This window comes from Callithrix jacchus, chromosome 20, assembly GCF_049354715.1.
Source record: "Callithrix jacchus isolate 240 chromosome 20, calJac240_pri, whole genome shotgun sequence".
Lineage (NCBI taxonomy): Eukaryota > Metazoa > Chordata > Mammalia > Primates > Cebidae > Callithrix > Callithrix jacchus.
The window spans coordinates 9,358,900-9,370,473 of NC_133521.1; the positions used below are offsets into that span (position 1 = coordinate 9,358,900).

Sequence of the window (11,574 nt, forward strand, 5' to 3'; positions counted from 1 at the left end):
TTTACATTTTTAGTAGAGACAGGATTTCGCCATGTTGGCCAGGCTGGTCTTGAACTCCTGACCTCAAGTGATCTGCCTGCCTCAGCCTCCGAAAGTGCTGGGATGAAAAGTGTGAGCCACATCGGCTGGCCAATTAGGATTTGAATCTACATCTTCAGTATAGAGCTTCTTTTACTGTTTCAATGGGAGCACTTCCAGGGGTCAGTGAAGTCAAGAACTGATTTGTGATGGCTCTGGTGAGTACTAGGGTCTTGCTGGGTGCCCATCTCTTATCATTTTTTCCCTCAGTTGTTGATGTCCAGCCCTCTAATCCACGGAGTGCAGCCAAGAAAGGGAACTCAGGGTGGAGAGAGAGCCCTAATGGCAAGGTTCTGTTTGCTTCTGAAAGCTGTTCCCTAATACAATAGCTACTGAATGCACAGAACGTCTTTGGTGTAAATAGTGACATGGACTGACAAGTTGTCTAAGTTTACAGAACCCAAATCAGTTGTTCAGCTTTACTCTAAAATCCTCCATATGATAGTTTTTTTCTTAGTTTCTCTTTGGATTTTTATCCTCAGAATTCTATCATCATGTACAGACCATGCAATAAAAATTGTCTTTGATGCCAAAGGCAGACAAATATGACTGTTTTTATTGGAGGGGGAGGGGAAATTGGCATCAGCTAGGAAGTCACTGTGTGTTCAGTATCAATGACTTCAGTTCCCTCTGGTTGGCTGCTTCACAAATCCCCAAGCTCCATGAAACAACATAAGGAACAATAAAAGAAAAAAAAGCAAGCACAGGGTGATAAAAAGGCATCCAGAAAGATTTTCATAAATGCAACAGTACTTTAACAAAAAAAGCAATTTAATGTCTACTCCAGGTAGGCACATAAAATCTTATGAACAAGTTCAAAGTCTCATTCATGCGGCTTTCTTGAAGATTCTTTAAAAATTTTAAAGGAAAGGAGTTGGATGGGAGGAAAGGGGGAGAAAATGACTTTTGGAGCCATGTGAGTTTGGAAATCAGGGAAAAGATTCTTTACATCTTCCCTCCTTAGAAGTGTCGTGAGTCTTGAAGCTCCCGATATTAGTGGTGTCTAGACGGAGGTTGGCTTGTCACAGGGCTCATTAGTATTCATCATTAATTCATATTTTCAAAGCAACAAAGGAGAAAACAGTCGTAGGAAGAATAAGGAAATGTCAAATCCTGGGAGTAACATTTCAGTGCAGTGTTGCAACTAAGGTTAGTGGAGGTTGTGCTGTTTAAAAAGCCAATCCAAACACAGGGAACAGAAGCAAGCACACTCTCTCTTTCCCACTTAATGCCAAATGCATTCTCCTAGGTCCCAGCCTGTCTCTTCCTATCTGGAAGCTTCCTTGCATCCCAGCCTCACCAACCAAGTCTCCGAGTCCCGGTTGAGAAGCCTCATTTGGTAATCATGACCGCATGCATTTATGAAGTGCATGTTTGTGCCAGGTGCAGTGCTTAGGGATTTACGAGGATTATCTCATTTCACTTCACAACAACCCTATGAGGTCATGCCCACATTATCCCTTATTTTACAGGCAAGGTAACTGAAGACAAAAAGGGGACGTGCCTGGCCTGGGGTCACCCAGCTGGTAAATGTCGTGGCTGAGACTCAAACCCAGGTAATCTGGCTCTAGAGGCTGTGTGCATTAGTGGAGGACATCTACCCTAAAGAGGACATTTCTCCTCCAGCCCCAGAGACCTGGACCTTTCAACAGCTCTTTCACACCCACCCTCTTCTTCTATGTAGCATGAGCTGGTTTGGATTTTTGGTTATCAGCGTATAGATTGAAAAAAGACCATATATTTAGCATCATGTTTCATGGGATCTCTTATTCTCACCATGGAGGTGGAAAATAACTTAGCCCAGTGACGTTTTTGCTCCTACAGATGTGATAATTCTCTACTTTCCCTTGATGAGTGGCTATATGTAAGCCTAACATTAATATAGAAGAAGCTGTATTTTCAACTACCTTTTCACAAAGTGTACGTATTAGTAGAACACACATGTTCTCTATTTGTTTGTCGATCCTTATATTAGTGTATGTTTCCATTGCTCCCAACACCATCCACATTTTCTTTACTTTTCCCATTCTCTTATTCTTCATTTGAACAAGTGCCAGCAAACCTTCCTTGAATGCTTACACCATGTCAGGCTCCAGGCAAAAATGGGGAGTACAGGATGAAAAGAGTAAGCTCCATGTGTTCAGTGGGAGATTCACAGACATGGGAATTGAAAGTTATCATAGAAAATAATAGCTAACAGGTATTGATACTATTTGCCATTCTGAGCATATTGCATATGTATCTGTTCTTAATCTTTAGTTAGTTACTATTACGTCCATTTTACAGATGAAAAACCAAGTCATAGAGAGGTTAAATCACTTTTCTGAAGACTCCTAACTAGCAAGAGGGCAGCTAGCATTGTAGACTGGGGAATCTTGCTTCAGGGTCTGGGCTCTTAACCAGTCTACTTCAGAAATAAATGACACAGGCTGGGCGCAGTGGCTCACACCTGTAATCCCAGTGCTTTCGGAGAATAAGGTGGAACGATCACTTGAGACTAGGAATTCAAGACCATCTTGGCCAACATGGTGAAACCCTGTCTCTAATAAAAATACAAAAATTAGCTGGCTGCGGTGACACACGCCTGTAATCCCAGCTACTCGGGAAGCTGAGGCAAGAGATTCTCTTGAATCCAGGAGGCAAAGGTGGCCATGAGCCAAGATCTCACCACTGCACTTCAGCTTGGGGCACAGAGTGATTGTATTAAAAAAGAAAAGAAGAAGAAGAAGGAGAAGGAGAAGGAGAAGGAGAAGGAGAAGGAGGAGAAGGAGAAGGAGAAGGAGGAGGAGAAGGAGAAGGAGAAGAAGGAGAAGGAGAAGAAGGGGAAAAAAATTACACAATTATATTTAGGGAAGAGAGCATTGGACTCTGTCTACATTGGACTCTGTGTGCTCAGGCACAAATGGAAGTTGATATGTGAACCAGGATTTGAGGGACATGAGGAATGAAGGATAAGTAGACGTTAACCAGGCAGGTGGGGTGTGGTGGCTCACGCCTATAATCCTAGCACTTTGGGAGGCTGAGCCGAGCAGATCTTCTGAGGTCAGGCGTTCGAGACCAGCCTGGCCAATCAACATGGTGAAAGCTCAAAAATTAGCCAGGCGTAGTGCCACTCACCTGTAATCCCAGGGAGGCTGAGGTGAAAATATCGCTTGAATCCAGGAGATGGAGGTTGCGGTGAGCCAAGATTGAGCCACTGAACTTCAGCCTGGGCGATAGAGTGAGACTCCTCTCACAGAAAAAAAAGTTAACCAGGCACAGAAAATAGCATATGCCTGGCAGGAAATATAGTCCATGCAAGGGCACAGGGGTCTGAGAAAACAATGTAGGTAAATAATTTATGGAGGTTGAATATAGAATGGGGGTGGGGGTGGAGGTGTAAGACTGAGTGAGATAAGGATCCATAAAGCACTTTTTCTTTTACACAGAAAAGTGAGTGGGCTATTTTGTGGGTAATGGGAGCCATAGAAGGCCCTATGCAGGAATGTGCACTCACTCATCACTGATTAGAATATTATCTCCATGGTTCAAAATGCAAATGAAATCAGGGGTAGGAATCCTTCCAGGAAATCTTTCCTGGTATTAGTTTTTACTCTCTGAGTATATTTTTTCTTATTTTGGGAAACTTCTGAGTCTATAAGAAGTATAGTTGAGAAAAACAAATCTGCTTTAGGTTGTCAGTCTAAACATTTTGCACTGTCCAAGCCTGCAGGGATTAGTGCAGATGGAATAAAAGATGAGGTTACTTGTGACCTGACTACAGAAAATAGCCTGAAAGGTTATAGATCCCAGTAATCCCTTGATATGTGCTTTTAAAGAAAATAATGTGTATCTCTTTGTCTTACAGATAAAGTGTAGCTAAAAGACAAACAAACCTGTTTAATTGAAGATGATCAGTTAGGATACAGTTAATTGAGGCCACACTGGACAAACTGGTGGTGAAACAATTTATCCTGTTGTTTTAAGGTCCTTGATTTGATCTCCATGTGGCTCTGTTAGTTTCAGCTAAGAGTTTTCATCTGTTGAGCCAACTCTGATTGATTTGTAGTATATGTTTTGAGAAGCCTTCTGAGGCTTTGCCTGGGGTCAATGAGGAAGACTGCTGTAATCCACTAGTGATGTCTGCAGAGGTCACAGGCAGGGTTAGTGGTAGCACATTTGCTACCACTAACTAAGTGATTTCTATCCCTGGTCAAAAGAGAACTCTGATGTAAGGTTGCAGATATTTGGTGTCCGACTTTAACAGTGACCTTAAGATTTGGAGCTGGTGGAGGGGGAAAGGTAACGAGGTTGCATGGATGGTTCCCTAACACCGCCTCAGTACAGGGAACCAAACCAATGTCCACGCTCAACCCACAACAGAACAGTCATAGACAGTCATGCACTGTATAATGACATTTTGATCAATGATGGAGCAAATATATGGTGGTGGTCCCATAAGATTATAATTCTGCATTTTTACTTTACTTTTTCTATGTTTAGTTGTGTTTAGAGTTACAAATACGATTGTCTTACAACTGCCTACAGTATTCAGCACAGTAACATGCCGCACAGGTTTGCAGCCTAGAAGCAAAAGACCATATTATATAGCTTAGGTGTGTAGTAGGCTATACCATCTAGATTTGTGTAAGTGCACTCTGCAGTGTTTGCAGATGAGAGAGCCTAACAGCAAATTTCTCAGAACATACCCCCTTCATAGTTAAGCAATGCATGATTGCAACTATACAACAGATATTAGTATTGTGAGTTAATAGACTCCCCACGTATAAATCCAGAGGGACATAGTTAAAACCATTCTGTTCAGTTAGTACTATTTGCTGAACTAGACTTTTTAAAAAATCTAATTTTAAACAGTACTCTGATTTTCAGGATATAGCCTATTTGTTCTATGCAGCTTAAGAGGCTTAAAATGTGTTTGCGTCTGAAACAGGTGAAATTACTATATGAAATGTCCTTATGGCTGTTACACAGCCAGGGTTCTACTGTAGAAAGGCAGCATGGATGGCCTCTGAGTAGCCGAGTTGAAATAAAACATTTTATTATTAGTGCACCATTATAACAAAGGTAGATGTTAAGAATATGCTTGGGTGTTATGGAGAAAATGATGTTTTTTTTCTAGTTCACTTTGTAATTCCTAAGATCACGCTAAGCTTTAGGTCTAAGTGAATGAAAGAGAAATTCTCAAAACATTACGTTTGCCTATATTATTGCTGATTTTTTTTTACCAGACTATTATCTTTTCTTCTGAGAGAAGAAATATCTACCTGAATTGCATGTAATGTTATTACTACCACAACACATACAATTTTCTTGGAATTTCATATTAGGGTGGCGATAAGAAAATCAGACCTACAATCAAACAAAAACCCTTTGCCTTCTGAGAAGTTTCAGGCAGGAGCAGAGGTGAGATTAGTGGAAAAATAAACCTAGCAAAACGCATTTTAAAATAGAATAATCTAATAGGCAACTTTATCAATTCATACTTACTTTGAGTCTAATTTTTTATGTTTGCAAAAATCCTGCCAAAGACAATATAAGAAAGAAGAGGGGAGGGAGAGTAGGAGAGAGAGAAAGAAAGAGAAGGGGGGAAGGGAAGACAGAAAAGAGAAAAAGAGAAAAAAGAGGGAGGAAGGAAGAAAGGAAGGAAAGAAAGAAGAGAGGATGGAAGGAAGGTAGGGAAGGAAGTCCAAATGGGAAACATCAGATTGAATGTAATAAAGCTGTCAATATTTGGCAGATTTTGACCTATAAAAAAGACATCTTCATATGGTTCAACCTAACAGCACTTAGTGACTTCTAAGCAGTTAGATTTAGGACATTTGCTTGGACCCATCTGTGATAACTGGCTCGGAGTCCAAGCCATGTGTAGACCGGTCTTCCTTAATTGCATAAAGATTTTTGTATTGAGCACCTTTGAAAACAGCTCTGGCTTCCCAAGGGGCATCTTTTCTTGGTGCCTGTGACCTCTAAAGAGAAACACAAATCACAGGCAGAGAAGTAGCTGTTTAAACATCCTTTGATTTCCCCTCGTCATTTAGTAAATGCATTAAATTAAGCTGCAGATGTTTTGCTGTCAACACAACGCTGTATTATGGTGTGTTATTTTCCTGATAGAAACATTTTATATACTGTAAATAAACACAGTTTTGTTAATTAGTTAATGAATTATTTTTTAATGCTCCATTAGGCTTTAGGGAAAAAAATAGCGCAAGCTATTGAAACTTCTCATTTTTAATAAACAGACCTTGTGGTAAATATAGAATGCCTAATATCTGGTGAAATGGTAGCGCTTGCAGGAATGATTATGGCTCCAGCTCTCTGTTTGAAGTTACTTTGTGCTGCTTACAGTATTTTAGGCTTGGGGATTAAGGTTTATTAGATGTACCCAGGATTTAACATAACATCTTGAAGTGAGGGAGGTACTAGGGGTGTGCTTATTTATTTTATGTTTTACTTTTCTTGCAACAGAGAGTGTTTTAAACAAATGGCAGACAAATTGAGAATTCTGCACTTCAAGTCCAACTCATCCTGAGAAATGCCAGAATTTTAGCAACAAAACAAACACGCAAGTCTTCTTCATTCTTGAGAGTCATGCCGCTTTCCTCCAAACAAGGACGAAAGACTCTTTGCTTGTGGAGTGTCTCAGTCTAGCAGTAGATTGGAAAAATGTCCAAGCAGGGGACTCGAGTTCTCTCCCGGATGAGTTCATTTCAATAGTCACTGTGTTTCATCGGATGCAGCTGGTTACATTTTTAATAGGCAGATGGCTAATTTTACAGTTCCAAGCCAATCTCTCATTGGACAACATCCAGAAAGCCCGTGGTAGGGTGATGCCCAGCAGAAAGTTCAACAGGACACTTGGGGGGAACATATGCTAATGTCAGCCCTTTTACTTAAACGTCTTTAAAAAGAATATTCAGTGCTAAGCTGAGGGATTTTCACAGACTCAAGCCTAACACCAGATGGGTGGCCAGCTATGAAGTCCTTAGGGCCTTAGCAAATGCTCTTAATCGGGCTTGGATGGTCAGAGAATCAAATAGCACCAAACCAGTCATCGCTGAGTGATTTTGAAAAATGACAAAGGTGTATGCACTTTCAGAAATGACCTGGCTCACTAGAGAAGCGAGTTTCTCTTAATAGAAGCCCATGGTCCTACGATTACCTCCGCATCCCGACCTCCGTTTTGGGTGCGCCTCCCCATCTGACCTTTATGGAGTTATAGGAATGAATGTCCATTTACCAGCTCCCCAGGTGACAGCCCCTAGCCTACAGGGTCAGAGAGGGCAGAATGTCTGCTGCAGTTAAGCATCCTTATTTTTAAACTGCTTGGAAATCTCTCTCTCCAAGGAAATGGCTATTTAGACATCTTAATTAAAAGGGCATTTGGAAATATCTCCCGTTTTGCAGTGCATGTAATCAAGCATTTCTTTTTCTCCGCAGAAGGACTTTGGTTGCCTCTTCACAAAAGGCTTTGAAATGTCCTAAAACAATCCCCCGCAGCTCGGGGTGGGGGTAGGGGCAGGAGAGAGAGAGAGAAGAAAAAAACACGAAAGCAAAAAACAACAAACATTTTCTGGGAGGTGATAAAAGTCTTGGATGCAAAGTATCCTTATTCTATCCCGTGTGATGAATTGCCATAGGGTGGCTGGAAAACGATTTAAGAACCACAATGGCAAATGCCGTTGTTTAAATGAGGCAAATGTTGTTTACCTCTAAGCAAAATAAAAGCTAAGGATCAGAAGAAAGAGAGGATCAAAAGATCTTTCTCCAAACAGATTTATAAAAGAGAGTGATTTTTAAATGATTTCAACTCCTACTTTATAAAAATATTTTATGAGGCACTTTTCTGAAAATAACATGCTTCTGAAGAGTTTTCCTCCCCAGATCGCTTCCTGAAAATGGTGGCATTACTTTCATGCAGTACAGTTGCCTACACTAGACCTTATTTAAAACAATGCAAAAGAAATTCGACAAAGCTAGTAACTCCGAACAAGGGAACTGGGCATTTTTTTTTTCTTTTGGCCAGGAACATAACCTTCAAATCTCAAACTAAATCTGTAAATGCTTCTATCAAATTTTTCTTTCAAGAACCTGGAAAGCGGTTCGTTTTGTTTTACCGAGCAGGTTGTGAAAAGAGTTTTCTTACAGAGTTTTTGTTTTATAATCAAAATAATTCAAGGGAAGTGACACGACTTTTCTTTGGAGATTTTTTTTTTTTCTGGACAAAATCTAGTAGAGGGAGAGAGAGAAACAAAAATCTAACCAAATCCAAGACTTGCAGACAAAAGTTACAAACAATAAGAAACCCCTCAAAGATAGTTATAAATTATTCTGTCACTAAATTAAAGTATTGGTAGAAGAAAAGTCCTAAAAATATAAAATGAGCACTAGCTGAATACTCACAGTTAATGGAATTATGGAAACTTCTCTCCAGTGTGAATACCACCAAACATATTTTAGACTTATTTTTAAAATGTAGTTTAAAGAAACTTTATACCGTTTACAAAAAAAAAAATAATAACTTTGAAAGGAAAAAAGCCAAAAGAAAAGCAGAAATTAGGGCAGTTTTTAAACTACAAGCCAACTGTTTGCTCTACTTTGCTTTATTTATTAGTTTTCAAGGTATTTAAAACTTGAGCATTAAAACTGCAGAATAATTTGCAAATGAATGCAGTTGCAGTTGTGAAAATATAACTCACAGCTGAATGTGGGTTATTCAGACAAATGGCTGCTTTGTTCGAGGAGGGGAAGTAAAGTTCTGTGTTAATTTATTACAAACTGCAGCATTTCATCCCTGATGTCCAGGCAACAATGTTTTTTATTTCAAGTAATTTATAAGCACTTCCCAGAGCACTTAGCGGTGATGTCCTTGGCTGTTTTGCTCCCAGAGACGGAGTGTATATGTATTTACTGTGGGAATTTGTTTTTAATAAAACTGTTGTAAGGCATTTTTATTCCTTTGCTTTGTTACATTAAAAACATTCGCTGCATAAGTAATGTATTTTATTCCAAGTTGAAAGGCAGCAGATCACAGCCGGCAACTGTATTGGGGGGTAGAGAATAATGATGAGAAAAGTAATGTTTAAAGTGAACCAGACCCTTTTCTGAGCTGCTCTAGGTGTCTCTTTGCCTCTGCATTTAAGGGGAGCAGTGATTAGATAACGAAGGGCCCGGAAAAAGTATCTAGGAGGTCCCAGGATGCGGGCAATTGAGTAAAATGGAGAATCAAATAGAGAAGGGCCGACATAGGTGCAGTGAATGTGTGTTTGTGTGCTCCCGTGCATGTGTGCATAAACATGCACACACGTGTGTGATCAACGTTAAGAATTCTTATATATATGTTTTCATGATTCCCCTAAATCTCCCAGAGTCAGTTCACAACCCTAGAGAATCCGAAATTTTGCCTTTTTTTCAATGTTTAAGTAAAACAGATATTTGCCTTCATATGTACACACAGACAATTTAAAAAATCAGATTATGTGTGGTAGGAAGAAATTGTGGCAAGTTTTCAACTCGGTGAGAGATGTGGAGCCATGGAAAAGTTTCAGGGGTCCTGTCCCAAGGGTAGCTGTTCTGTTGATGCCAAGAGTCTTTCTGGAGATCCCAGAATTTCCGTGGCCTTTAACCATTTTTCTTTCCCAAGGGGGATGAGTTAGTCATAGCTCATTTATCTACCTATTTTATCAACCTATCTATCTATCTATCTATCTATCTATCTGTCTGTCTGTCTGTCTGTCTGTCTGTCTGTCTGTCTGTCTACCTACCTACCTACCTACCTACCTACCTACCTACCTACCTACCTAATCTCTCATACAGCTTTATCATCCTTAAAACTTGGAGAACATAATTTGTACTGGTCGCAACAGTGATGCTTTAGGAAGTTGATAGATGATTCCCATATGGGCCTGTTTGCAACAACAGAAATGTACTGTCTTTAACATGCATCACAGGGTGCTTTACACGTGAACACAGTTGATGCAATCTTGTGCTCCCATGGCAAAGACTGAAACAGGCCTTGCAGCCTACTGAAGTAATAGGAGTTATATAAAGTAGAGCCTCATAATTATCTAGACACATTTGAGAAGTTCTTTATAATTTGAAAATTGCTTTGACTTTTAAAAAGAAATTTGATGAGCAATTACTCTATAATAATAGATTTTTAAACTTATTATTAAAAAAAATAACGAGAGAACTGTTTGAACAAATTACCTTTAAGAGAATCTAGCTTTTTTTTGTTGTTGTTTCTCTGGACACTAACTTTTCCAGAAGTAAGAAGTAAATTAAAATACCGATTGTGTTAATTAGCCATAAAAATAATATTTATTATTTGTAAAAGGGCCATGAAAATAAGCACTGGCCTATGGCCAGGGAATCAAAAGAAATCGTCAGGAAGCAAATAAGAATCAGACCTTTGTGTTTAATGCAAACAGAGCATTTCTCTTCTCATCCAGTAACAATCCCTAATGGAGAAGAATTAAATACTTTCTCCTGTTTCTTCTGTCTCTTTATTTAAAAATCAACTTTCCTTTTTAAGACCAGCTCTATACAGCTTTCCTGACTTTATTCATCTTTTCTGCCTCCTAGGCTGGGGAGCATACATGTGCCTATATTTAAACTTTCGGGACTGGGAAGATCTTTAAGGATCATAAGGCAGTCCTTCCTCCACGCCTTGACTGTCTCATGTGATAGTGGAAGATTACCTGGGAAGAAGGAGGAATGGGCATTGGGAATTCCTGTAGAACTTGAGTGTGGAATGGAGCTGGGCTCAGGAGATACCTGCAGGGTGGATGGAGGTCTGCACGACCTGAGGCTCCTGCAGGGTGCATCCCACAGCCTTGCCTCTGGGGCTTCTAACAACTTGGGTCCTTTGGATAAAATGGGAGTCATGTGTTTCTCCCTTAGTGAAGAAATCAACTTAAGAACTGGTAATATGAAAAGAGTGTTCACAGTTTTTTTAAAAAATGAGAGAGAGTAGCTGGGCACCGTGGCACATGCTTATAATCCCAGCCCTTTGGGAAGCTGAGATGAGATAATCACATAAGCCCATGAGTTTGAGACCAGCCTGGGCAACACAGGGAGACCCCATCTCTATTGAAGAAGTTTTTTAAATTTAAATTTTTTTTTTAAATGAGAGAGAAAGAAAACAGAAAGAGATAACACATCTATGTGAGAACTGGCAGCGACAGTTGAGCATCTTTAGCTGACGCTGGAAGCAATTATCTATCAATCAAATGATCCTCAATTTAAAATTTGTCCAAACAAATATTTACCATGTATGGTGAATCTTAGTGCTTCTGGAAGGAATGTGTTCATTTAGCTTTCTAAATGAACAGATTTCAAATATTACTTGTCTCTGCTGAGATCATTAGATAATTTTTAACCCCCTTTAAACATGTCTTTAATAAGCTATAATGGTTAATCTATATACTGTAGAATCTTTGAGCAGAAAACAGCCTGAATCCCTACAAATTGAAGCCAAGAGTGGCCAAGAGACCA

At 39.6% G+C, this 11,574-nt stretch overlaps 1 long non-coding RNA gene across 1 annotated transcript; it reads left to right on the plus strand.

Annotated features, from left to right (window-relative positions):
* The first annotated feature begins 1,548 nt into the window (after positions 1-1,548).
* LOC118149745 (uncharacterized) lies at positions 1,549-9,071 on the plus strand. The gene is made up of 3 exons (XR_004737415.3): positions 1,549-1,634; positions 5,406-5,481; positions 6,547-9,071. It is a non-coding gene; the product is annotated as an uncharacterized LOC118149745 (long non-coding RNA).
* Positions 9,072-11,574: the final 2,503 nt, after the last annotated feature.